This window comes from Chiloscyllium punctatum, chromosome 13 (genome assembly GCF_047496795.1).
Source record: "Chiloscyllium punctatum isolate Juve2018m chromosome 13, sChiPun1.3, whole genome shotgun sequence".
In the NCBI taxonomy this organism is placed as follows: Eukaryota; Metazoa; Chordata; class Chondrichthyes; order Orectolobiformes; family Hemiscylliidae; genus Chiloscyllium; species Chiloscyllium punctatum.
Window position 1 is genome coordinate 88709244 of NC_092751.1, and position 23114 is coordinate 88732357.

Below are 23114 nucleotides of genomic sequence, written 5' to 3' on the forward strand. Positions count from 1 at the left end.
AAACAGAAAGCAAACGCAGCATGACGATGGTCCACTTGGACCCAGTTTACCAAGTGCAAGGAGAAAGACGCTTCATGGTGCATTACTAGCCCACAGTGGGAAGAGTTGTGTCTGAACACTACGTGTTGGCCTTTCTTTAAAAACAGACAATTTCTTCATGAGCTCATTTACTGGGTGCTAACTCTAATGAAATGTTGCCAGGCAGACAATGGCTGTGAAAAGTTTTACTCTCTTCCCCACTGACTGTAAAAGGTTGTGTCTTTGTTTTGTGGTGTCCATTCAGCATTGGCCTCTCCTCTCCTTGGGGTGGGGGTGGGGGTGTGGAGAATTATGGTTGGCTCAGCTCTTGTGTTGGCCAATCATGCTGATCAAAGCACTGAAGTGGCAGAACAGTGATGTCCATCGTGGCATTGAGGAGATGAAGGACAATTACCAAATAATTGACATTCCACTAAATTGCTGGTAACACTTGCACCATGGCAACAACACAGTAATGTATGGCTGTTAAAGTTCCTGACCTTTGTTAATAGTACATGTAACACGGGACTAAATTTGTAGCTCACCCCCTAATGATTGCTGGTCCTGCAGCCTTCCCTATGTTAACTCAGTGGACATGTAGATTAAGTGAGATAACCGAATCTCTTACCTTGCATTTAGACACATGCTAAATGCTCTGCATTTAGACACATACATTAGTAGTTTATATCTGAACAACAGAGTTGCTATGATCTTTTATCATGTATTTAAAATTGTAAATGGTTGAAAACCATTGTTTTTATCAAAAAATTAAGTATTGATAAATGTGTCAACCATTTTTTAAAAAACAATTTACAAGAAGGATACTATTAAGCTGCAGAGGGTTCGTAGGAGATTTACCAGGATGTTGCCTGGTGTGGAAGGTTTGAGTTATAAAGAAAGGCTGGATAGACTGGGACTTTTTCACTGGAGCATAGGAGGTTGAGAGGTGACCTTATAGAGATTTTAAAAATCATGAGGGGTATAGATAGGGTTAATGGCAGGTCTCTCTACCTTAGCATGGGGGATTTCGAGACTAGGGGCACATTTTTGAGGTGAGAGGAGAGAGATGTACAAAAGCATGAGGGGCAACGTTTTTTTACACAGAGAGTAGTTTGTGTGCGGAATGGTCTTTCTGAGGAAGTGGTGGATGTGGGCACAATTACAATGTTTAAAGTACACTTAGGTAAGTACATGAATGGGAAAGGTTTGGAGGGTTATGGACCAGGTGCATGGACTAGTTGGACAGAAGGGTCTGTTTCCATGCTGGATGATTCTGTGACTATGACTCTATTAGTCTTCGATATTCAACAATGTCCAGGATGTGTTTGAGCCCAGTCTTGTAGCTGACTGCTTTGTCATGTATTGTGTAAATATGATTTTGTTGCTGTAATGAGAACATATTCAGCCAGGCCCACTCCTTGGTAAAGCCCAGGAACATTGTCATTCAAAAGGTTCCATTACATTGGCCAGATTTGCAGTAAAGCCATGCTGTCAACTAAGGACAGATCACATGACAATCCGTGCTCCAGATCTGTGCTCACTGTCTAGCTCATGATTTTCAAGTGAATCTCAGAGCGTAGAAGGAGGCCATTCAGCCTGTTCTGGCTCTCTGAAGGACCTACCCAACTAGTCATACTCTCTGTGCTCTTTGGTCCTGCTGAATTCTCCTTTTCGGGTTTACACCTTTGGAAAATTATTATTGGATCAGCCTTCCCAGACAGAGCAGCTGATATCATTAAACTGAATGGAACACAATCAACAGCAGTTTTATTGCCGCTTATGTGCCTCCGATCTCGACAACAAAGTATATGAGCAAAAATAATCTTGCAGGGAATATGCTGGCCCTTTTAAGAGTTGCCTGTCTTTTCTGTCTGGCCATTTGCAATTCAACAGCCCATCGGTCATAAAAGAATACAGTTGGTAGCGTTAATTCCTGGGTCTTTGCTACATAAACGTAGTCATTTTCATTGTAAGTGCAGAAATGAACTCCTCAAATGCACCAGCACGGAATTTAAAGAAATGGGATGTATGTTTTTTCGGCACAAATTGATAGCCCAATTGATATTTGTAATGCTCATTGTGAATAAAACAAGAGGGCTTTTGTTCATGTGTATATCACTTTAAGACATGACTATCGCTCCACAGTGCAATAAATTGGTTATTGTAAGTATTAATGGCTTCCAAGAAAATGAAACATATTACATCACTACCTCAAATTACTGGAGACTCTAAAGTGTACCTCGGTAACCTTTGATCTGCTGCCAATTTTGTTTGAGAAGAAAACATCTTGAATAATGGATAACATTGTGAACCAAGTTGAAATTCAATATCTAATATAATTTAATTGATTTTCAATATGTGCAAGAACCTATCTCAAAGGTCAGTCTCACTCCGCTCACAAGCAATCCTTTATGAGGTGTTTTTCCTCATCCTTTTCCAGGTTATAGTTTCAGTTACCAATTTCCTTGACCGTCGCTGGGCCCTGTGTTGGGAGTCTGTCCTCAAATAAATACACATTGTTCGCTCATTTGAGTTTCTGTATAATTAGGCAGAGTCAGCGCTATCTCCAGCTGCTGTTTTGGCTTCAGCCTTCTCAGAGATCTTAGAGCTCTCTGATCTCAACCAAGGTAGAGATTGAGCTAGAGGGGAGAAATATAGCAGGAGAGGCTCTTGCTTTGATTGTTCAGAGGGATATGCGCCAGTTGCTGGCAAATAGGACTAGATTAATTTCGACTCCCAAAATATGATAATGATTAGGTAGTCTGCTTCTCAGGTGTATACCAAAGGATAGATGTTAGTTCAAAAATCAGAGACAACTCAATAGTCATAGATATGTATATGAATAGGAAGGGTTTAGAGGGATATGGGCCAAGCGCTGGCAAAAAGGGACTAGATTAGGTTAGGATATCTGTTGGGCATGGATGAGTTGGACTGAAGGGTCTCCTTCTGTGCTGTACATCTCTATGATGTATCTAACTAGACATGGATAGGAGGAAGATGGGAAGAATGGATTGCAATGGTGTATTTAGATTAGAAAAGCATGGAACATTAACACTACCATGATCTGGTTGGGCCAACTAGCTTATTTCTTCACTGTATTTTCCACATAATGGATTTAAAAATCACACAACACCAGGTTATAGTCCAACAGGTTTAATTGGAAGCACACTAGCTTTCGGAGCGTCGATCCTTCATCAGGTGATAGTGCCTTAGGACTGTGTCCTCCACTACCACCCAATGAAGGAGCGACGCTCCGAAAGCTAGTGTGCTTCCAATTAAACCTGTTAGACTATAACCTGGCGTTGTGTGATTTTTAACTTTGTACACCCCAGTCCAACACCGGCATCTCCACATAGTGGAAGCACGCTGGAATACAATGGGAGTCTACTGTTGGTGTTCAAGAATAGGTGACCTTAAGTTTGCTACTGGATTACTGTGGTTGCAGATACAGGAGCCATCCTACACAATTTTCATCTCAGGTCGTGTTCCCACAACCTATATGTCAATCAACATGCAGAGCAATTGGAAATATGGTCCTGATTCCAGGTGCTGTGGGCTGAGGCCAGAGGGGAAGCGACTGCTCCTTCTGACATCTTATAACTGTCCTTGCTCTTTTGGAAGAGGGAAAACTGCCGAAGAAAGAACCTTCCATTTTCTGCTCGATGCAAACACATTATTTCTGGAGCTGCTCAGTCCAGGCACAGGTCATCTTCAAATTCATTCAATAATGGATAGCACACAGTGCAAGGAAATGACATAAAAAAGAGAAAGAATAGCTTCTTCTTCCATTAGAACTCCCAACCCCTCTATCAAAATTATACTAACAGGCTACTGAGGGGTTATTGTCACTCTGAACTGTGAGGATGGCTTCATAGAAATGGAAAAGTAAGCAGGATGATATAAATGTTATAATTTACCCCTTCTTAACTTATCAGTGTACAAAAGGCGTGGAAATGCCTCAACATTTGCCCACAATATCTTCACTGTGAGTCTGATCTGCTGATCACAGATTTATCACCAAATCCAGGATGACACTGTCCATGTAGCCCTGAAGGAATGCTGCACTGTCAGGGATGATGTGTTTGAATTTGAGGATCCATTGGTCATCTTGGGTTGATGAGAAAGATCCTGTGCTACTATTTTGAAAAAGAATAGGGGTACTTGCCCCGATGTCCTGTATATTCATCCCTTAAGGGATACGGGCCAAGTACTGGCAATAGGACTCAATTAACTTAGAGTATCTGGTCGGCATGGACGAATTGGACAGCATGGTCTGTTTCTCTCCTGTACATCTCTATGACTTTATAATGTACATCACCAAAGAAAAGGATATGGCTATTATCTCAGTTTATGGGATCTTCCTTTGCACAAATTGGCAGCTTGTGTTTCTGATATTGGAATAGTTACTGCACTTCAAAAGGACCATTTGGTTGTGAAGTGTTTCTGGATGAAGTCAGGGATCACAAGCCCCTTCATCTCTGCTCCGAAAGCTTGTGATTTCACATGAACCTGTTGCACTATAACCTGGTGTCGTGTGACTTCTGACATTATCCACCCCAGTCCACAACCGACACATCATGTTTCTGGATCGTCGTGAATAGCACTATGTACATCCTAATCTTTCGTCCTTTCTTTGTTCAAAAGAAGTGATAAGCATTTCACTCTCTGTTTAATCTAAAGCCCTTCCTCACATTGATGAACTCTTGGCCTTCACTCCACACCCCCTGTCCCAGAAACTTCAGTCAGATGATGTTAGGATTGTTGTACTTAATTATTCCACTTCCTTTAGAATCAACGCATTTTAATTATATGTTTGGAAATCCATCTGCTGAGTAATTAATCACTGAGATAATATGCAGGGAGCATTTGAAGGGACTTTAATTTGCCATGAATGGGAGCCCAGCACTTTGTGGAGTTCAAGCCGATTTTTTTTGGAGGTGGCTAAACTGTCATGCCTTTATCTGGGCTGTAATTAGGACTATACACAAACTACTACTTTGTAGACCATTCTATGAACTTTGCTTGCACCTGATTGGCAACGTTAGCTGCGCTCAGTTTGTTTACATATACAATTCCCCCCCTGTCCCTGTTAAACCCTCGTCCTTGTTACAAAGTATACAGGTGGTTCCTGATTTACTACCATCGACTTACAAATGCTCATACTTATGACCGAGATCTCATACAGGGTCGTATTAATAATAATTGTAAAGATTCAATGTGTAAAGCTTCCTCATGACTGCAAATGACTATGTTATGTTGTCCTGAATTGTGCTTTGACTTGCATACAAATCAACTTGTGAATGTACTCACTGATTGCAACTCAGGGGCTGCCTGTACTGCACAGTAAAGGTTCATTCAGTCCCATGTTCAATATAAGACGTCTCCCATTAACACTTTTTGAAAAAGAATGGGGTACTTGCCCCGAATAATGCATATAGTACATGAACAGTAGAGGAGAAAATGAGGACTGCAGGTGCTGGAGATCAGAGTTGAAAATTGCGGCGCTGGAAAAGCACAGCAGGTCAGGCAGTATCCGAGGAGCAGGAAAATTGACGTTTTGGGCGTAAGTTCTTCATCAGGAACAGTACGACACAGGAACAAGCCCCCACGATGCTGTGCCAAATTAAACAAACCGCTTCTGCTTGCCCTTGGTTCATATCCCTCCATTCCTTGCTTATTCATGTGCCTATCTAAAAGCCCCTTAAATGTCCCTATCTTATCTACCTCCATCACTACTCCTGGCAGCAAATTCCAGGCACCTCCCACTCTCTGTGTAAAAGACTTACACCTCACATCTCCTTTGAACTTTCTTCCTTTCACCTTAAATACTTGGCCCCTAGTATTAGACACTTCAACTCTGGAAAAAGATTCTGTCAACCCTATCTATTATCTCATAATTTTATCGACTTATATCTAGTCTCCCCTTAGCCTCAGCTGCTCCAGAGAAAACAACCTGAGTTTTTCTTGCATCTCCTTGTAGCTCATACCCTCTAATCCAGGCAGCATCCTGGCAAACCTCTTCTGCACCCTCTCCAAGTCCTTTCTGTAATGTGGCGACCAGAATCGAACACAATAAATTGAATGCAATTCTTTACTTGCTCCCTAATATTCTTCTCCAGCTTCCATTAAGTGTCTCTTTGTGCCTCAGTAAATCATAATATTCAAGGCAGGCAGCACTTTAAATCATTGTAACATGTGACTAGCTAGTTGACAATGTTGTCTTCCCCAAAAGACATTGCTGTCTCTTTGAAAAGCCTTAATTGTCTGGGTGGGGTAAATAGACACATGCTGTAATTAAGGAACTAATCTATGTTGTGCCTTTCATGATCATAAGACAACTCTAAGTGCTTGAAAACCAATGAGGAACTTTTGAAATGTTGTTCCTGTCTTAAAGTGGGCAACGCTGTACTCAATTTACTCACAACAAGTTTCCCCCTTCCACACTGATGTAATAGATAATGGTGATGTAGCCAATATTTATTCCTCAATCAGTTACTAAAATAGATAATCTCTTCTAATAACTGATTGAGGAATAAATATTGGCTACATCACCAAGGCAATGTATTCCCCTCTTCCTTAAATAGTGTCTTTGATGGAGTAGTTAAGGGCGGATGATTTATTTTGAAAGATGGTACCTTTGAAAGTTCTCCCTTCCCTCACTAACACAATTAGACTGTCAGCCTAGATTGCCTGCTCCTTGCCACTGTAGATTATAGAATTGCAGACTGGGTGAGCACCTTGCAGAGCACCAGCATGCTGCCTGTAAAAATGACCCCATTGCCTGCCACTCCAACACACCACCATGTTCCCTGGCCAACATCTCTGTCACAGGCTTGTTACAGTGTTCCACCGAGGCTCAGTGCAGAAAGCGTGCAGAGAGGGTGGCACGGTGGCACAGTGGTTAGCACTGCTGCCTCACAGCGCCAGAGACTCGGGTTCAATTCCCGCCTCAGGCGACTGACTGTGTGGAACTTGCACGTTCTCCCCGTGTCTGCGTGGGTTTCCTCCGGGTGCTCCGGTTTCCTCCCAAAGTCCAAAGATGTGCAGGTCAGGTGAATTGGCCATGCTAAATTGCCCGTAGTGTTAGGTAAGGGGTAAATGTAGGGGTATGGGTGGGTTACGCTTCGGCGGGTCGGTGTGGACTTGTTGGGCCAAAGGGCCTGTTTCCACACTGTAAGTAATCTAATCTAAAAAACAACACCTCATGTTCCCCTTGGGCTCTGCAGCCTTCAGGACTCAATACTGAGATAGATCATTTTACAATCTGAAGGTTAAAAATCACACAATACCAGATTATAGTCCAACAGGTTTATTTGAAAGTACTAGCTTTTGGAACACTGTTCCTTCATTTGGCAGCTGTGGCTGATGAAGGAGCAGCACTGTAAAAGCTAGTGCTTCCAAATAAACCTGTTGGACCTGGTGTTGTGTGATTTTTTTTTAACCTTGTCCACCCCAGTCCAACACCAGCACCTTCATGTGAACATTAAAGTCTGAACATCTTCTTCCCTGTCCTTTACCCACTTTCACTTTTCAGTCAGCACAGCTAATCCATTTTCACCGATTGATTGTTCTCATTATCAGCTTTTCTCCTTCCCCGACTTGCTATCAATCATCTGTTGTCTGCCTAACTTTATATATCTCTCTCTGGGCTCCATTTCCACCTATCCACTCATTCCTCCCCCCATCCCTAACCACCCTGTCATTAGCATATCTCTGACCTTTTCCTCTCTACTACCAGTTCTGAAGGCAGGCCAGTGAACCTGAAATGTTAACTCTGTATTATCCGATGCTGCCAGACTTTACTGTGTTTCGCCAGCAATTTCTGTTTTTGTTTCAGATTTCCAGCATTCGCAGTTCTTTGCTTCATTATGGAATACCGCCTAGATTGGAAGCCCAGGGTTCCCTGGTGACTGTGGCCATCTAGTCTCACTGAGTTGAACCTTTGTTTTGATGACTGCATTAAAGTTTGACATCTTCACCTCAGTATTGATATTCTCATTCCTGTGCACGTGTCAGTCTGAAAATGAATCCAGCTCGCTGGCGTGAATATCTGAACTAGGCACGATGAGACACCAGACAGGCAGTCAGTGTCACCCCCTGGAGGAGTAGCTGGGTTAAGAACAACATCCCACATTCGACAGTCAACAGCTCGTAGTGGAGCAAATCCAAGATGGCAGCAAAGTAGCAAAGGCGCAGGGCTCATCAGCTCCCATCTGCTATCATTTTTTTGTTTTCACTCTGCTCTTTCTTTTTGCAATTTCTTTCATTCACTTTTTTTTCCCTTAAAGCCCTTTCTGGTGGGTTAATCAATGCCATTGGACGTGGCAGGGAGAATAGGCTGTGTGAAGAATGGCAGTGGTAGCCATCGGTGATGGCAATGAGGACGTTGCCCCAGGCACCTGGAGCTGCCACCGGCAGCAGGAAAGCTGCTCCAGCGATCGGAGGCAGCGGCAACAGCAACAGACTCTTCAAGATGGTGGCGCCGGTGAGGTGACATCTTGGAGGGGGGCGGGGGCAGTTGGAGTGAAACCTTTGGTGAGATGGTAGTAGACTGGCATGCCAGCGGAGCCAGGGACTGCAGGTTGCAGTTGGCTCTGAGTGGAGATTCTTAGAGTTGGCAAGGCGTTGGCAGCAGTATGGAATGCCTGGAGAAGGGGCTCCTGGCATTGGCAGCAGTGTGGTGTGCCCAGAGCGGGGACTACTGACATTGGAATCAGTTGGGTATGCCTGGAATGGGGACACGTGGCATTGGCAGCAGTGTGGTACATCAAGACCAAGGACTCTGGCATTGGCAAAGCATTGGCGGCAGTGTGGTATGCTCAGAGCGAGGATTCCTAGCATCATTGATAGAGCAGCTGAACTGGGGCCTCCTGATAGTAGGGCAAGTGCGGGTTCAGCACGGGACCCAGCATTGGCGGCCCTTCGGTGAGCTGGGCGTAGCAGTGAAGATATGGTACCTGAGGAGTGGCGCCTCCTACATTGGTGGGTCTGGTGCAGGTGAATTGGCAGAGGAGTGTGTGGTGAGCCAGCTGAGGGCTCAGGACACATGTCAGGACACATGTCACATCATTCCACTCAATTCCGCAGGTGAGTGGAGCACCCATTGACAGGCAGCTAAGTCACACTGAGAGGAGTGGGCAAGAGGAAGCACTAATACAGGCAGGCAGCATCACCTAGAGGAGCAGGCAATGCGAGAGACTGTCAGAGGCGCTCAGAGGAGCGGGTAAATAAAGAGGACCCGCGACAGGCAGTCAGAGACTGAGGAGCCAATCGGTGAATAATTTCACTTTCTCCTTCCTCACCTTCACTTTCAGGTGAGTAGGACTAGGCAGGACAGCCTAGCTGCATGAATGGCCCATTTTGCCCAGCATGAAGAGCTGAAGATGCTTCATGTGGTCTAGACAATCACATGTACTGCAGGTAACCTCAGAGATAATGGATGGTGTTCATCATCTTTCAAAGTAGTTCATGCAGAATGGAAAGTTGCAAACACAAACCCACTCTTTAAGAAAGAAGGAAAAGAGAACAAGGAACTACAGAACCTGTTGGCCAAACATCAGTTATGGAGTCATAGAGTGTATTATGGACTGGGCCAGACCACTCAAACCATTCTAAAGCAGGCAGCACAGACCATAACTTTGCACTTTGTTTCAGTAACTATACAATGAAGATTACCCGGAGGAAGTTAGCAAGGTTGACTACCAGGTTTTAAAACAGGCAAACATTTATTCACAAAATTACTCAATGAAACACAAAGAACAGAACAAAAAAACCCTACAGAACTCAACCTATCCAAACTAGACTTAACTGTGCTGTTCCAAATATATACAACAGTCCCAATAAGCAAACCTCCTTAACAAAAAACAGTAAAAATGGAACAAATATTTTCAAGTTGAAGTTAGAAGGGCAGAAGGATAGAGAGTTTAGCAGCCAGTTTCCACACAGCTGAAGTCTTAGTTCTGGATTGAACTGCTCAGATAGAGAGCTGACCACTCCCCTTTCATTATACAGATCACTTCTAAACTATGACCATGTTGGCCTGAAGTCTCATCTGTTTATATATAAACAAAAGGCCTCTCAACATCCTTTTTTATCTCTGTACCAAACTAGTCACCTTGGAGCCAAGAGGGTTTTATGACCTCTCTGAAAATAATCAAGGATACAATATTCTTGAGAAAAGGAAAAGCTCTTAGAAAAAAAAGGACCAGCTTTGTGACAAGATGTATAGCACAGAAACAGACTCTTTGGTCCAACTCGTCCATGCTGACCAGATATCCTAAATTAATTTAATCAATTTGCCAGCATTTGACCTATATCCCTCTAAACCTTTCCTATTCATATACCCACCCAGATGCCTTTTAAATGTAATAATCGTACCAGCTTCCCCACTCACTCCATATACGCAACACCCCCTGTGTAAAAACGTTATCTCTTAAAACGTTATCCCTTTTAAATCTTTCCCCTCTTACCTTAAATTTATGCTCTGTAGTTTTGAACTCCCCTACCCTAGGGAAAAGATGTTGGTTTTTGTTGGGAAAATACTCATATCCATTACAGAGGGTTTGATTATGAGATATTTAGAAGGTAATTGTCTGAATGGGCTGAGTCAACATGGATTTCTGAAGGGGCAATAATATTTGACAAACCAGATAGAGTTTTTTGAGGATATTGCGAGCAGAGTTAATAAAAGTGAACCAGTTGATGCGTTGTGCTTGGATCTTCGAAAGGCTTTTGATAACATCCCACACTCAATGTTAGTGAAGAAAATTAAGACACCTGGATTTGGGAGCAATATCCTAGAATTGAGGAATGATTAAAAAGCAGAAAGCAGCGAGTAAGAATGAAAGGATCATTTTCAGGTTGACAGATTGTGACCAATGGCTAACTATGTTTGGGTCCTAGTTCACAATTTATATCAATGATTTGGACCTGAGGGCATTGCAACTTATACAAAATGGGATAGGAATATTAATCATGAAGAAGATGCAAAGAACATCCAAGAGGATTTTAGACAGGTTGAGCAAGTGAGTAAGCTGGCATACAATATGAATAATTGTGATGTTATCCACTTTGGTAGGATAGGTGCAAAGAATTTCTTTAAGTGGTGAGAGAATTGGAAAATGTTGATGTACAAAGTTCTCCTTGTTCATAAGTTATTGAAAACTAACATGTAGGTTCAGCAAGCAGTTTGCAAAGTAAATGGTATATGAGTATTTATCACAAGAGGATTGAGTACGGGAGCAAAGAAGTCTTGCTTCAATTATACAGAACACTGGTGAAAGGACCCCTTGGAGTATTAGGTGCAGTTCTGACCTGCTTGCCTCAGGAGGTAGATATTTGTGAGAGAGGGGGTACAGCAGCGGTTCACCAGATGGATTCCTGGGATGATAGGACAGTCCTAAGAGGAGGGAGTGAGTAGATTACACCAATATACAAACCTACCAATATGCTTAAACAGCGACTGATGAACTTAAAGGATCTATTAGATACTACCAGCAAAACTAATGTCATTTACAAGATACCATACAATGACTCTATATCAATAAAAAACGCTACATTAGACAAATGAGCAGGACACATGAACAACAACTGGCTCACTATCACTAGTTTCTGTACATACAGACAAAGAAGGACACCACTTTGATTGGGAAACCACTTATATCCGAGGACAGGCGAAACAAAGATACGCATGAGAATTCTTAGAGGCATGGCATTCTAACCAGAACTTCATCAATAGACACTTCGATTGAGATGCTATCAACTTCCCTTGAGAAAAAGAACTGGAAATGACATCACCCACCTTAAGCAACCAAGACCTATAAATAGAGAGGCAGGACATACTACCAGCGCTTCACCAGAGACTCTCACTGACGATGTTACCTAGACATGGTGACGAAACGTCTGAAAACAAACCTTCAAGCTCAGTGAGCTACCGTACAGACTTACAACACCAATATTCTCTGGAGTCTAGAAGAAGAGGTGATGTCATACAAAATTTATCGGAAGTCTTAAAGGGACAGATAGAATAACTACAGGACATAGAATAAAAGACAACACATTTAAGAACTGAGATGAGGGTGGTGAATCAATCAGAGGGTGGTTAAGCCATGGAATTCTCTTCCCCAGAGCCCTGTAGAAGCTCAGTCATTAAATGCATTTAAGGCAGAGACTGATAGGTTTCTGGTTATGACTGGAATCGAGGGAAATGGGGAGAGCAGATGATGGGCATAGAGTTAAAAGATCAACAATGATCTAGAATGAAGGAGCAGGCACAAGTGGCTGAATGACCTACTCTGGCCAATACGTTCCTAAATCCCTGATCTTGTAACTCAAAAAAAATTGTTACCAACTGAACATTAGCTGATGTCTGGAGATTGATAATATAAAGTTCTAATGCGAAGGTGTAAGTAAGGCAGTTCACATCATCGTTAGGAAGTCATGTAAGATCACGCCACTGGAAGGAGATGGTTCTTTCTAGTAAACAGAGGTCAACACTTGACCTCTATATAATTAGTGTTCACCCTGTTTCAATATAAAGGTAATTTCTGATGGGGCATCAGATCACTCCTGCAATACTTGCCAACCTCTCTTCCAGATGCAGTGTACAATGTCCCACGGCGTGCTGGATCGAAACCAAAGAATTGTTGAGGTACAATTGTGCAGAGGCTATGTTTTAACTTGGGAGTCAGTGTGATCGTCTCTGAAAAGCAAAGGTTAGCAGACCGAGACCAAAGCCTCCTGCTCATACCCTGAGAACTCTTTCTTCGTCCTTGAGCTACAGACTCCAGCAATTAATACCCTAACCTGGTGCCGAGACAAATTTAAAAAAGATGTGGGTGTTTCACTGCTTTTAATCTTAAATTTGAACACTGTTAATGGTAGCAGAGAGGCTGGAAATCCTATTTGCACTCAGCTAACATTCGAATTTAACTAGTGATGGAAGGTCACATGCAATTTCATCTATGCACAGAGTCCCTTTGTGGTGTGTCTGTGGACTGCATGTTGCACAATGCAGGAGTCGGGTTGAGACTGCGTCTGCAACATAATGATGCTCTTATACTACGAAGATCTATCTGGTTAAATCCAATGAAGACACCTTGGCTTTTCCAAAGAAAATATTGATTCAGGATCATATCGGCAAGTGGAATGGACAGGCGAGAACTGACAGAAACAAATCCCTGGTGCCCTTTGGCAATGAAGAAATATAAGGTTGCCAACCTCACAAACTCCAAAAGCCATTTTTGTTCCCAAGGCAGCTGATCAACAATGTTTCTTCCCAGGGACAACCCACAATGGAACTAGCTACCAAGGCCCCATCCTTTGAAAACTTCTTGACTTATGTTTAATGTAATTCCATTTAAAAAAAATCATGATCAGCTCAAGCATCACAGCAGGTCATGTCTAGTTAGTTAGTGCTGCTCATATAAACATTCAGTGAATATGGATATTAGATGAGGAGAAAGTGAGGCCTGCAGATGCTGGAGATCAGAATCGTGAGTGTGATGTTGGAAAAGCACAGCAGGTCAGGCAGTATCCGAAGAGCAGGAGAATCGACTTTTCGGACATAAGCCCCTCATCAGGAATTGATGAAGCGCTTATGGATATTTGACTGCCATGTTGATAAAACCAAAACACCTCCTGTATCTTCACAGCTATTTGTTTCTTAATCTCCAGTTAGAGCAAGAATACACGTGATAGCAGAGCTCTTGTGGTGCTGTGGTATTGTCCCTACCTCTGGGCTAGAATATCTGATTTCAAGTCCCATCTAATCAGGAGGTTTGCCATATTATGTCCAATCAGGTTGACGACAATGCTGTCTTGGTTTCTTTTAGAGAGAGATTGGGGGACAGGTGTTGAGCAATCTATGTGAAGGTAAACAACTTGTGAAGCATTGGGTGTTTTTTGTTTGAACATTGGAACAATAGAAGCAGTGTCAGTGAGTGTGGTCAGGCTCTCACAGATCAAGAAGTTTCAGTTAGCTTTCAGCAGTTGTTGCTGTGGGCTTGAGAAAATGGAAGCTATTTTTCCCTTTTCTCGATGATAGCCAAAAGCTAGGGGGGGGGGGGTGGTTCTCTGCCCAGGCTGTTGGGTTGCATCTGAGATAAAATCTGTTTTCTGAATTTGCCTTTTTGCCAAGGGGTGGGTTTCTGGGATGCTACTATACAGTAGTCCACCCCTACCCATGGGGGATACGTCCCAAGGCCTACTGCGGAAACCCGAAAACGCGGATAGGAGAGAACCCATTCATTTAAATGGGAAATATACCTTCCTGGCAGCCCCCGGTCCCTGGTTCCGGAAGCTTCCCTAAAATAGGCGCAGGCCGTGGTAAACCTAAAATTGCAAAAAACGATTCCACGGATACAGGGGTCACCCTGTATTAGAACAGTTATTTAGTAATAGTTAGATTAGATTAGATTACTTACAGGGTGAAAACAGGCCCTTTGGCCCAACAAGTCCACACCGACCCACCGAAGCGCAACCCACCCAGACCCATTCCCCTACGGGCAATTCAGCATGGCCAATTCACCTAACCTGCACATTTTTGGACTGTGGGAGGAAACTGGATTTCCCGGAGGAAACCCACGCAGACACGGGGAGAATGTGCAAACCCCACACAGTCAGTCGCCTGAGGCAGGAATTGAACCCGGGTCTCTGGCGCTGTGAGGCTATACCTATTATTCTATTAAGTTTTTCAAATGAGTTACGTTATTCTAAGTTCTTATTTCTTTTGTTGTGTTTCACCTATAGTCATGGAAGTGGAGGAACCGGTATTGAACTGGGGTGGACAAAGTTAGAAATCACACAACATCAGGTTATAGTTCAATAGGTTTACTTGGTAGCACTAGCTTTTGGAGCGCTGCTCTTTCCCCAGGTGGTTGTGACAACTAACTGATGAAGGAGCAGCACTCTGAAAGCTAGTGCTTCCAAATAAACCTGGTGGACTATAACTTGGTTTCGATCAGAGTGGTGCTGGAAAAGCACAGCAGGTCAGGCAGCATCCGAGGAGCAGGAAAATCGATGTTTCGTGCAAAAGCCCTTCATCAGGAATAGAGGTGTTGTGTGATTTTTAACTATAGTCATAGAGTCATAGAGACATACAGCACAGAGACAAGTATTTAAATAAATTGTGTTTTGCTTAATGTTGATTAGTTTCACCCAGCCACATTGCATTTGGAACTGACACTTCACGTTAATCTTTAAAATAAGAAAAAGTTAGGGTCTAGGCTACCTTTTTAAAACATTTTGAGTGGGTTTGGTCTGGTCAATAACAAGTTGTACAGGACAGCAGATGAAATGTATTATTATTGATGTTGAATGTAATCTCTCTCTCACATACTGACAAAGTAACTAAAGTTTGATATTTTAATGACATGACAACAACACAGTTAATATTCACAAGATATTTAGAAATGAAAATGTCAGCTGTTGTTCATCCATTCAAGAAACGCTTCCATAGCATCATCCAATTGCTTCCTCAAAGATTGATGGAATTTTACTTCTGCCTCTCCATGTGAAAGTCTGTTGGTTACTCTCTGCATAGAACTGCCCGAAATCTGTCTTTAAATCTGCCTATTCTATAATATTCTGAATTAATCATTTGTAAATTATTTATTGCCAGGGTCGCCATACAGGACAAGCCCCTCTCTGTTAAATGCCCATACAGGACTAGCCCCTCTCTGATAAACCCCCCATACAGGGCTAGCTCCTCTCTGATAAACCCCCAAACAAGGCAAGCTCCTCTCTAATAAACCCCCCATACAGAGCTAGCTCCTCTCTGATAAACCCCCACACAAGGCAAGCTCCTCTCTAATAAACCCCCCATACAGGACTAGCCCCTCTCTGATAAATCCCCATACAGGACTATCCCCTCTCTGATAAACCCCCATAGAGGGCTACCCCTCTCTGATAAACCCCCATAGAGGGCTACCCCTCTCTGATAAACCCGCCATACAGGGCTAGCTCCTCTCTGATAAACACCTATTACAGGACAAGCCCCTCTCTGTTAAATGCCCTTACAGGACTAGCCCCTCTCTGATAAATCCCCTTACAGGACTTGCCCCTCTCTGATAAACGCCCATACAGGACTAGCCCCTCTCTGATAAACCCCCATATAGGACTAGCCCCTCTCTGATAAATCCCCATACAGGACTAGCCCCTCTCTGATAAACCCCCATATAGGACTAGCCCCTCTCTGATAAACCCCCCATACAGGACTAGCCCCTCTCTGATAAACCCCCATATAGGACTAGCCCCTCTCTGATAAATCCCCATACAGGACAAGCCCCTCTCTGATAAACCCCCATACAGGACTAGCCCCTCTCTGATAAACCCCCATATAGGACTAGCCCCTCTCTGATAAACGCCCCATACAGGACTAGCCCCTCTCTGATAAACCCCCATATAGGACTAGTCCCTCTCTGATAAATCCCCATACAGGACTAGCCCCTCTCTGATAAACCCCCATATAGGACTAGCCCCTCTCTGATAAATCCCCATACAGGACTAGCCCCTCTCTGATAAACCCCCATACAGGACTAGCCCCTCTCTGATAAACCCCCATATAGGACTAGCCCCTCTCTGATAAACGCCCCATACAGGACTAGCCCCTCTCTGATAAACCCCCATATAGGACTAGCCCCTCTCTGATAAATCCCCATACAGGACTAGCCCCTCTCTGATAAACCCCCATACAGGACTAGCTCCTCTCTGATAAATCCCCATATAGGACCAGCCCCTCTCTGTTAAATCCCCATACAGGACTAGCCCCTCTCTGATAAACCCCCATATAGGACTAGCCCCTCTCTGTTAAATCCCCATACAGGACTAGCCCCTCTCTGATAAACCCCCATACAGGACTAGCCCCTCTCTGATAAACCCCCCATACAGGACTAGCCCCTCTCTGATAAACCCCCCATACAGGACTAGCCCCTCTCTGATAAACCCCCATACAGGACTAGCCCCTCTCTGATAAACCCCCCATACAGGACTAGCCCCTCTCTGATAAACCCCCCATACAGGGCTAGCCCCTCTCTGATAAATCCCCATACAGGACTAGCCCCTCTCTGATAAACGCCCATATAGGACTAGCTCCTCTCTGATAAACCCGCCATACAGGACTAGCCCCTCTCTGATAAACCCCCCATACAGGGCTAGCTCCTCTCTGATAAACCCGCCATACAGGACTAGCCCCTCTCTGATAAATCCCCATACAGGACTGGTCCCTCTCTGATAAACCCCCATAGAGGACTAGCCCCTCTCTGATAAATCCCCATACAGGACTAGCCCCTCTCTGATAAACCCCCATATAGGACTAGCCCCTCTCTGATAAACCCCCCATACAGGACTGGTCCCTCTTTGATAAACCCCCATACAGGACTAGCCCCTCTCTGATAAATCCCCATACAGGACAAGCCCCTCTCTGATAAACCCCCATATAGGACTAGCCCCTCTCTGATAAACCCCCCATACAGGACTAGCCCCTCTCTGATAAACCCCCCATACAGGACTAGCTCCTCTCTGATAAACCCCCATATAGGACTAGCCCCTCTCTGATAAATCCCCATACAGGACTCGCCCCTCTCTGATAGAACCCCAAACAGGACTAGCCCCTCTCTGATAAACCCCCCATACAGGACTAGCCCCTCTATGAAAAACCCCCATACAGGACTTGCCCCTCTCTGATAGAACCCCATACAGGACTAGCTCCTTCTGATAAATCCCCATACAGGCCGAGCTCCCCTCTGTTACCCCCCGCCCCCCGCCCCATACTGGGCTAGCTCCCCTCTGTTACTCCCATACCCCCCATACCGGGCTAGCTCCCCTCTGCTACCCCCCCCATACTGGGCTAGACCCCTTCTGTTAGCCCCACACCCCCCATACTGGGCCATCCCCCCTCTGTTATCCCTCCCATACTGGGCTAGATCCGCTCTGTTACCCCTCCCATACTGGGCTAGCACCCCTCTGTTACCCCCCACACCCCTGCATACTGGGCTAGCACCCCTCTGTTACCCCCCACACCCCTGCATACTGGGCTAGTTCCCCTCTGTTACCCCTCCCATACTGGACTAGTTCCCCTTGGTTACTCCTCCCATACTGGGCTAGCTCCCCTCTGTTACCCCTCCCATACTGGGCTAGCTCCCCGCTGTTACCCCCCACCCCCCATACTGGGCTGGCTTCCCTCTGTTACCCCTCCCATACTGGACTAGCTCCCCTCTGTAACCCCCTCACACCCCTGCATACTGGGCTAGTTCCCCTCTCTTACCCCTCCCATATTGGACTAGATCCCCTCAGTTATCCCTCCCATACTGGGCTAGCTCCCCTCAGTTACTCCTCCCATACTGGGCTAGCTCCCATCTGTTACCCCTCTCAAACTGGGCTAGCTTCCTTCTGTTACCCCTCCCATACTGGACTAACTTCCTTCTGTTACCCCTCCCATACTGGGCTAGCTCCCCTCAGTTACCCCACTGCACACCCATACTGGGACAGCTCCCCTCTGCTACCCCTCCCATACTGGGCTAGCTCCCCGCTGTTACCCCCCACCCCCTCCCGACCCCCCACACTGGGCTAGCTCCCCTCTGTTACCCTCTACACCCCTGCATACTGGGCTAGTTCCCCTCTCTACCCCTCCCATACTGGGCTAGCTTCCCTCTGTTACCCATCCCATACTGGGCTAGCTCCCCTCAGTTACCCCACTGCACACCCATACTGGGCCAGCTTCCCTCTGCTACCCCTCCCATACTGGGCTAGCTCCCCGCTGTTATCCCCCCCCACCCCCCATACTGGGCTAGCTTCCCTCTGTTACCCCTCCCGTACTGGGGTAGATCCCCTCTGTTACCCCTCCCATACTGGGCTAGCTCCCCTCTGTTACCCTCCACACCCCTGCATACTGGGCTAGTTCCCCTCTCTTACCCCTCCCATACTGGGCTAGCTTCCCTCTGTTACGCCTCCCATACTGGGCTAGCTTCCCTCTGTTACCTCCCACACCCCGACCCCCCACACTGGGCTAGCTTCCATCTGTTTCCCCCCCTCGCTCCCCCATACTGGGCTAGCTCCCCTCTGTTACCCCACCGCCCCCCATACTGGACTAGCTTCCCTCTGTTATCCCCCTGCACCCATACTGGGCTAGCTCCACTCTGTTACCCCTCCCATACTGGGCTAGCTTCCTTCTGTTACCCCTCCCATACTGGGCTAGCTTCCTTCTGTTACCCCTCCCATACTGGGCTAGCTCCCCTCAGTTAACCGACTGCACACCCATACTGGGCTAACTCCCCGCTGTTACCCCTCCCCCCACCCCCCATTCTGGGCTAGCTCCCCTCTGTTACCCTCCACACCCCTGCATACTGGGCTAGTTCCCCTCTCTCACCCCTCCCATACTGGACTAGATCCCCTCAGTTACCCATCCCATACTGGGCTAGCTCCCTTCAGTTACCCCTCCCATACTGGGCTAGCTCCCATCTGTTACCCCTCCCATACTGGGCTTGCTCCCCTCAGTTTCCCCACTGCACACCCATACTGGGCCAGCTTCCCTCTGCTACCCCTCCCATACTGGGTTAGCTCCCCGCTGTTACCCCCCCCCCCCCACACCCCATACTGGGCTAGCTTCCCTCTGTTACCACCCCCCCCACCCCGACCCCCCACACTGGGCTAGCTTCCATCTGTTTCCCCCCCTCGCACCCCCCATACTGGGCTAGCTCCCCTCTTCCCCCCCATACTGGGCTAGCTCCCCTCTGTTATCCCCCTGCACCTATACTGGGCTAGCTCCACTCTGTTACCTCCCCCCCCCTCCCACTCCCATACTGGGCTAGCTCCCCTCTGTTACCCCTCCCATACTGGGCTAGCTTCCTCTGTTACCGCCCCCCCACCCCCCCCCCCCCAACCCCCCCCCCCCCCCCCACAATGCTGGGCTAGCTCCCCTCTGTTACGCCCCCCCCACCCCGCATACTGGGCTAGCTCCCCTCTGTTAACCCCCCGCTCCCCATACTGGACTAGATCCCCTCTGTTACACCCCCACCCCCCATACTGGGCTAGCTCCCCTCAGTTACCCCTCCCATACTGGGCTAGCTCCCTTCAGTTACCTCTCCCATACTGGGCTAGCTCCCCTCTGTTAACCCCCCGCTCCCCATACTGGGCTAGATCCCCTCTGTTACCCCTCCGCCCCTCCCATACTGGGCTAGCTCCCCTCAGTTACCCCTCCCATACTGGGCTAGCTCCCCTCAGTTACCCCTCCCATACTGGGCTAGTTCCCCTCTGTTACCTCTCCCATACTGGGCTTGCTCTCCTCTGTTACCTCTCCCATACTGGGCTAGCTCCCCTCTATTACCCCCCTCCAACCACCCCCCCCTTGTCTCCCCATACTGGGCTAGCTTCCCTCTGTTACCCCACCCACCGCCCTCCCCAATAGGGCTAGCTCCCCTCTTTTACCCCTCCCATACTGGGCTAGCTCCCCTCTGTTACCCCCTTGCCCCCCATACTGGGCTAGCTCCGCTCTGATACACCCCTGACCCCCCATACTGGGCCATCTCCCCTCTGTTACCCCCCCTACTCCCCATACTGGGCTAACTCTTCTCTGTTACCTCCTGCCCCTCCACACTGGCTAGTTCCCCTCTGTTACCCCTCCTATACTGGGATAGCTCTCCTCTGTTATCCCGCCCCTCCATACTGGGCTAACTCTCCTCTGTTACCCCTCCTATACTGGGATAGCTCTCCTCTGTTATCCCCGCCCCTCCATACTGGGCTAACTCTCCTCTGTTACCCCTCCTATACTGGGATAGCTCTCCCCTGTTATCCCCGCCCCTCCATACTGGATAGCTCTCCTCTGTTATCCCCCGCCCCTCCATACTGGGCTAACTCTCCTCTGTTACCCCTCCTATACTGGGATAGCTCTCCCCTGTTATCCCCGCCCCTCCATACTGGGATAGCTCTCCTCTGTTATCCCCGCCCCTCCATACTGGGCTAACTCTCCTCTGTTACCCCTCCTATACTGGGCTAGCTCTCCTCTGTTATCCCGCCCCTCCATACTGGGCTAACTCTCCTCTGTTACCCCTCCTATACTGGGATAGCTCTCCCCTGTTATCCCCGCCCCTCCATACTGGGATAGCTCTCCTCTGTTATCCCCGCCCCTCCATACTGGCTAACTCTCCTCTGTTACCCCTCCTATACTGGGATAGCTCTCCCCTGTTATCCCCGCCCCTCCATACTGGGATAGCTCTCCTCTGTTATCCCCGCCCCTCCATACTGGGCTAGCTCCCCTCTGTTACCCCCTCGCCCCTCCATACTGGACTAGCTCTCCTCTGTTACCCCTCCCATACTCGTCTAGCTCCCCTCCCATACTGGAGGAGAAAGTGAGGACTGCAGATGCTGGAGATCAGAGCTGAAAATGTGTTGCTGGAAAAAGCGCAGCAGGTCAGGCAGCATCCAAGGAGCAGGAGAATCGACATTTCGGGCATGACCCCTTCTTTCAGGAATGAGGAAAGTGTGTCCAGCAGGTTAAGATAAAAGGTAGGGAGGAGGGACTTGGGGGAGGGGCGTTGGAAATGCGATAGGTGAAAGGAGGTCAAGGTGAGGGTGATAGGCCGGAGTGGGGGGTGGGGGTGGAGAGGTCAGGAAGAAGATTGCAGGTTAGGAAGGCGGAGCTGAGTTCGAGGGATTTGACTGAGACAAGGTGGGGGGAGGGGAAATGAGGAAACTGGAGAAATCTGAGTTCATCCCTTGCGGTTGGAGGGTTCCTAGGCGGAGGAGCGGGAAGTGGAGGAGATGCGGTGGAGGGCATCGTTGATCACGTCTGGGGGGAAAATGCGGTCTTTGAAGAAGGAAGTGATCGACGATGCCCTCCTCCGCATCTCCTCCACTTCCCGCTCCTCTGCCCTTGAGCCCGCCCCCTCCAATCGCCACCAGGACAGAGCCCCACTGGTCCTCACCTACCACCCCACCAACCTCCGTATACATCGTATCATCCGTCGTCATTTCTGCACCTCCCAAACGGATCCTACCACCAGGGATAATTTCCCTCCCTCCCCTATCAGCGTTCCGAAAAGACCACTCCTCCGTGACTCCTTCGTCAGGTCCACATCCCCCACCACCCACCAACCCAACCTCCACTCCCGGCAACCTTCCCCTGCAACCGCAAGAAATGCAAAACTTGCGCCCACACCTCCCCCCTCACTTCCCTCCAAGGCCCCAAGGGATCCTTCCATATCCGCCACAAATTCACCTGCACCTCCACACACATCATTTATTGCATCTGCTGCACCCGATGTGGCCTCCTCTATATTGGGGAGACAGGCCGCCTGCTTGCGGAACGTTTCAGAAAACACCTCTGGGACACCCGGACCAACCAACCCAACCACCCCGTAGCTCAACACTTCAACTCCCCCTCCCACTCCACCAAGGACATGCAGGTCCTTGGACTCCTCCATCGCCAGACCATAGCAACATGACAGTTGGAGGAAGAGCGCCTCATCTTCTGCCTAGGAACCCTCCAACCACAAGGGATGAACTCAGATTTCTTCAGTTTCCTCATTTCCCCTCCTCCCACCTCGTCTCAGTCAAATCCCTCGAACTCAGCTCCGCCTTCCTAACCTGCAATCTTCTTCCTGACCTCTCCGCCCCCACCCCTACTCCAGCCTGTCACCCTCACCTTGGCTTCCTTCCACCTATCGCATTTCCAATGCCCCTCCCCCAAGTCCCTCCTCCCTACTTTTTATCTTAACCTGCTGGACACACTTTCCTCATTCCTGAAGAAGGGATCATGCCCGAAACGTCGATTCTCCTGCTCCTTGGATGCTGCCTGACCTGCTGCGCTTTTCCAGCAACACATTTCCAGCCTCTCCCATACTGGGCTAGCTCCCCTCTGTTTCCCCTCGCCCCCTCCATTCTGGGCTAGCTCTCCTTTGTTATCCCCCCCTCCCAACGTACTGGGCTAGCGCCCCTCTGTTACTTGAAATCTATTTCAATATGGCACTGAGCCTGATGATGATCTGTGTTTTGATGTGAACCAGCTCGAAATGGTTAAGAGCTGGACTGAGCATTGCCAGGAAGTGAATGTGTTAATAACACTCTATTCTCTTGGGTTCAGTCATTTGCATAATTATTCACAG